Below are 5,529 nucleotides of genomic sequence, written 5' to 3' on the forward strand. Positions count from 1 at the left end.
TGACATTTTCAAAGCAATCTGCAGTCAGTACATCTACCTCCCTTCAGTGGGGGTTTCTACATATTTAATCTAAAAGCTTAGATTTGCACTTTGTGAGACCAGAATTTGGATGTCAGCCTAAGGCTCCATTCACATCTCGTACCAACATTTGTCCTGAGTGACCCAGCCATGGCCAGACAGAAATATCCAGATGTGAATAAAATTAAGCCTAAATTTGTTGTTTCATTGTTTTTCATGGTTTCTTTCAGACCACAATCAGAGGTGGCCTGGGAAACATGTCTGAACCAAACTTCTTACCACCTGCTCACTTACCTGCCTATTCACTTTCCACAATATCAACACATCTCCACACAATCCTGTAGGAGAAACAAAACGAAGACAATCATTCACTTTGCCAAATACAGATCCACTGCCAGTCTTAGTGGATATACTCACCTTCTCCTGAATCTCTGGTTTCCTCATTACCAGTAAGATCTACGTTCAACTCCATCTTATACATCTTATATAATTATTTAACTCCATTCAGTTATCAACCATCATCACTCAGTGCTTCTCCAAGTGCCACCCTTGAGACCAGTTTTATGCCTAGCCCACACCTAGCCATTTTCTTTTTGTTGCTTTTGTTTTTTTAAACAACGTAGATATTCATTTTTATAAAATAATCTCATTCACACCTAATCAGTTTAAGCAGGGACACGGTATAGAGGGGACAAGTGATGACAATTCTAGGGGCCCTGACCAACAGGGGACCCTCCACAATTTATTTATTTATCGTTCATAGAAATAAAATAAAAAAATGGGGCCCTGTCAATTACAAAATTAATCATGTTGTATTTTCGAAGATTGTTAGCAGTAAAAATTTAATGTTCCCACTCCCAGACCAAAAAACACACATCCATATTTGCCCTGAAACCCCCCACCCCCCTGCATGAAATGGTTCATTCCTGCTTAGAGCGCTTGAGAGAGATGCTGTTCAGCAGCAGACAGTAGGAAACAAGAATGACTGTGGCAGTTACTATGCTGTTAAGAAAAGTTAGAAAATCAGGTTTTCAAAAAACAAAAAGAGAGGGAGAGAGATAAAGGCAAGAGTGTCAATTTATAACCCAGTTTTTCTCCAAGAGAGGTGGGTAGACTGAGATTATCAACAATTTAGCATAGTTAACGTAGCTACAAACTACTGTTTGCCTCCTTTTCACTAGCATTTAATGAATTAAGGAAAATAATTACAAAGATATTCATATATTGAACTTGTCCCTTGTACCTTTTACCACTTAACAGGTGAGTCAGTCACCTGCGTTAACTGGGTCATGAGCAGCAGCTCTAACCCACGTCCCTCCTGACCTGTCCTCTCCTAAGTGAAATTAAAGCTGCAGTACGTAACTTTTATAAAAAAAAAAAAAAATATTTTTTTTTCCACATATTTGTTAAAACTGTTATGTTGAGACAGTATGGTATGAGAGGTAATCTGTGAAAAATCTATTTCCTCTGCCTTCTCCCAGTGCTAGAAACAACCAATCAGAGGCAGGAGAGTTTTAGTGCTGTCAATCACAATCTCATGTTTCTCATCCTTCCTCCCCTTTGCTCTGTGCTATGCTGCAGCTAGCATAGCCTGTTGTAAATGCTTAGTCTAGTAAGCATAGCTACCAGTGACGGCAGATAAACGATTTTCCTGTAACAATAAGTTGTTTCTCCACCATTAGCACATTTAGCAGTGAGTGAATGAAGTTGATTGACAGTGCCAAGAGCGTCCCAATGGTTCTGATTGGTTGTTTTGGTCAGAATGGTGCATTACTTTAGCTAGTAACAGTAGTTCAGGAAGGATGTGGAGGAGATTGATTGTTTTCACAAATTATCTGTCTCATAACAAACTGCTACGACATCGTGACAGCTTTAACAAATATGGAGAAAACATTTTTTTTAAAGTTACATACTGCAGCTTAAATAAAATGCAACTACATAGCAGTTTTTCAGAAGTCTGGATTGCTTGTATATTTTGTATGTTGCCTATGGGAGACATTTCAGTAATCTAAAAATAGAAAAAATTTAAGTAACCTACTTGTTTATTGTATGCAGACTGTGTGCATGCTGAATTTTACTCTTGCATGTAAAATTCATGAGCAGTAAATATAGTACTAGTTATCAGTATTGGACCAAAGTGTCATGGGGTGTGGTTGGTGGGAGGTGGTGAGGATGAATGCAGAGACCCAGGTTGTGATGAAGATGAATAATTAATGATGAAAGCTCAAGTCAGTCCAACACAGGCGGCTCGGCAGAGAGTTTAGTGCACAGCTAATACCGGTAGCTGCTGATACAGAGAACTGAACACGAGAGCTAACACTAACCAGGACTATACAGTTCGACTGGAGAACGGAGACAGACAACAATAACAACTGACATAAGACGTACACACGACGAGGGCCCTACAAGAGACAAAGACAACAGGTGGGACTAAATACACTGGGAGGGTAATCACAGGAATGAGACACAGCTGGGATCAATCAACGGGAAGACGCAGAAACAACAGAGACTCACAGGACAGAAACTGAACACAGAAAAACCTTAATATAAATGCACAGAAACGCAGATCATGACACAAAGAAAGCAAGGCAGTTGGAAGCCTTTGAAATTGTGACTCTTATTGGGTCAGATAGACTCAAGAAATTGTAACAGCAGTTATGTGAGGGGGAGCCCAATTTTATTTTTTGTCAGGGGGACCAAGACTCCTGGTGGCACCCCTGCGTTTAAGGAAAATTGCGGAATTACACTACTGAGCATTGTTTTAAACATGCCAAACCCATAGAGGACAGTATAGAGCAAAGCTAAAACCTATGTCTGGAGGGAGAGGGATATAGTTGGTGTAAAACAGCTGAACTCAAAGCACTCTTTCGCCTTTGCAATTCAACATATTGGAGCAGTTGGGCATATAAAATAAACAAGCAAAAAGTATCTGAGCAAATGTAAAAATCAGCACCTCCAGGGTGCTGTGGTGGCACATTGGTTAAGCACAACTCACATATGGAGGCCTTAGTCCTCGACGCGGTTGTTGCAGGTTTGATTCCTGGCCTGGTGACCTTTGCTGCATGTCTTACCCCCTCTGTGATTACTCATTTTCCTGTCAGTTCACTATCAAATAAAAGCCACAGCCAATAAAACCTTTAAAATCAGCACCTCTCTGAGAGCATTCATCTTTCCTTCACTACATGGCTAAACAGTAGCAATTGTTACATATGTGATGTCAGCACAGCATTATTTGTAGCAGATGCTTACTTCTAAATCTCCAGATTCCAATGTCCACACACAAATTCAAAAAAGGAGAATTCGTAAGTCTGACCTTTGGCCAGAGGCTTTATTAACAGTAATTTTTAGTAATTTTAAACAGTTTACATGTAGATGAAAGGCCAAATTGCATGTGGACAAGGTCTTAAAACCAAGAACTTGTAGCAGTACATTGTTTTCAATAAACGTTTAATCCTTTTCTGTTTTCTGTAACTGCTGCTGCTGTTAGACTCATTTCCTTTTGCGACAGAACAATCCAACCATCGAGACTGCAGTACAATAATGGGCCCACTCCACACAAGAAATTATTCTGGGTCTAGATGCCTAACATCAGTATCCAATTATCTAACCATCTGCTCTCCCCACAGTTTATTCAATATCTTTCAGTTTGTTGATAGAGCTGCAGCACCTGCTGACTGCATGCATTTGCTGAAGCTGCGCAAGCGGCAAACTGTAGTCTGTGGTTTCTTCATCGTTGGCTTATTTAGCAGTGAGTATGTGACCTTCGTCTTGGCTCTGACTGGTTATTTTTGGTCAGGAGTTTTGCAAATCACAATAACAGCTCAGATAGGAGGTGGAAGAGATTGATCTTCTTACAGATTCTGTCTCATAACTGTCATGATATGGTCACAGTTTTACCAAATATGTAAAAATGGATACTTTTTCTTAATAAAAGTTACATACTGCACTGTCAAGCCTGGAGCCTCATCTGTTCAGTTAGCGTTCATGCAGATCAGAAACCAATGTGTTTTGTCCATGCTTCCATTTTCTTATCTGTCCGTTTTGATCTGTTTTACTATGCTGCATTAAAGCGTATTAAAATAAGAGAACTTTAATATAAGATATTGTACTTCTTGATTGCATTTCTCATAACAGAATTGAAATGTTCAAAACTACTTCTTCAGTCTTCAAATCAGCATGTCAATTGTGCACATAAAAAATCAATTTCTCATTTCTTTGAGCAAGTTGTTTTGTACATCATGCAAGTGTTTATGGGTATTTTTTTTTGTCTGGTTGCAGATGTGTGGTGGGGAAAAATTGTCAGCAAACTTTGCTGTACAGCAAACAAAGGTGGTTAATTAAGCCTCCAGCTATACAGCAAAGTTAAAAATGACAGCCCTCCCATCAGTCCTCCTGCTACATCCAACAGACCATTTATATGCTGGTCAACCCTGTCTTTTCAATTTACTCTAACCCTTGTAACAGAATAAAGATGGAATTTTGCAACAATTTCTTAATATTACAAGTCATTTTAATAAGAAATAAAGATTCAGATTGATCTGACGTAACAAAGCTCAATCCATGTGGTTCTGACACATTTGTCAGTAATCAAGAGGATGTACATTGCCACTTAAACTGACCAGGTAAGTATTGAGGTAAAAATAAAAAATAGAGCAAATATAGAAAATGGAAACAGAGCTACAGATAGGAATACTTTCTATTTAAAGAAAAGCAAAAAAGTTTTGACCCTAGACCAGTGGTTCTTAACATTTTTTGAGGTACCGAACCCACCAGTTTCATATACGCATTCACTGAACCCTTCTGTAGTGATAAATAAAATATGATCCCCACCTCCGCCCCCCCCAAATTCAAGAAATAGGGGTGACCCAACTAGAGTCTAGTTGGGTCACCCCATGATCACCAAGTCTTCTTAAAAGGTAGAGTCTCTGAGAACAGTTCTTCAAAATATAGTCAGTGTTTTCAGCAAAGTTGAGCTGACTGTCCAGGAACGACCCAAGGTATTTAAAATTTGCCACAGTTTCAACAGGTTTTCCATCGAAAGAAACTGAAACCACTTTAAGGTCTTGTTTAGATCATTTAATTAGCTCTACATGAGAATGAAAATTTAATAATAAAGACTTTGCGGTATTCTGATTTAGTAATGTAATTATACTAGTTGTGTTACCACCCCCACGCCACTAGAGGCAGTAGCAACCCCGAAAAGATGTGACTAAGGAGCAGATTTAGAAGCATAGACATAATATAAGCATAGACGCCTCATGGACCGCTCCGGCGCAGGAAATATGGCGGCCATCTTGGAGCGGTATACCCTCCTACTTTGCTCAAGCAAAACAGCAGAAGATGCCTCAGCACTGAGGGATATTGTTGTTCTGGTCGATGGATTATTGATGCGAGGGCTCCACAGACAACATTTCACAAGTAAGATGGACATATTGTGTATATATTGGGATTAGAATATTACTTTACTGTATTTATGTCCACCGGCGAGATACCAGCTAATATTAGCTACAG

This window comes from Poecilia formosa, unplaced genomic scaffold, assembly GCF_000485575.1.
Source record: "Poecilia formosa unplaced genomic scaffold, Poecilia_formosa-5.1.2 Scaffold678, whole genome shotgun sequence".
Lineage (NCBI taxonomy): Eukaryota > Metazoa > Chordata > Actinopteri > Cyprinodontiformes > Poeciliidae > Poecilia > Poecilia formosa.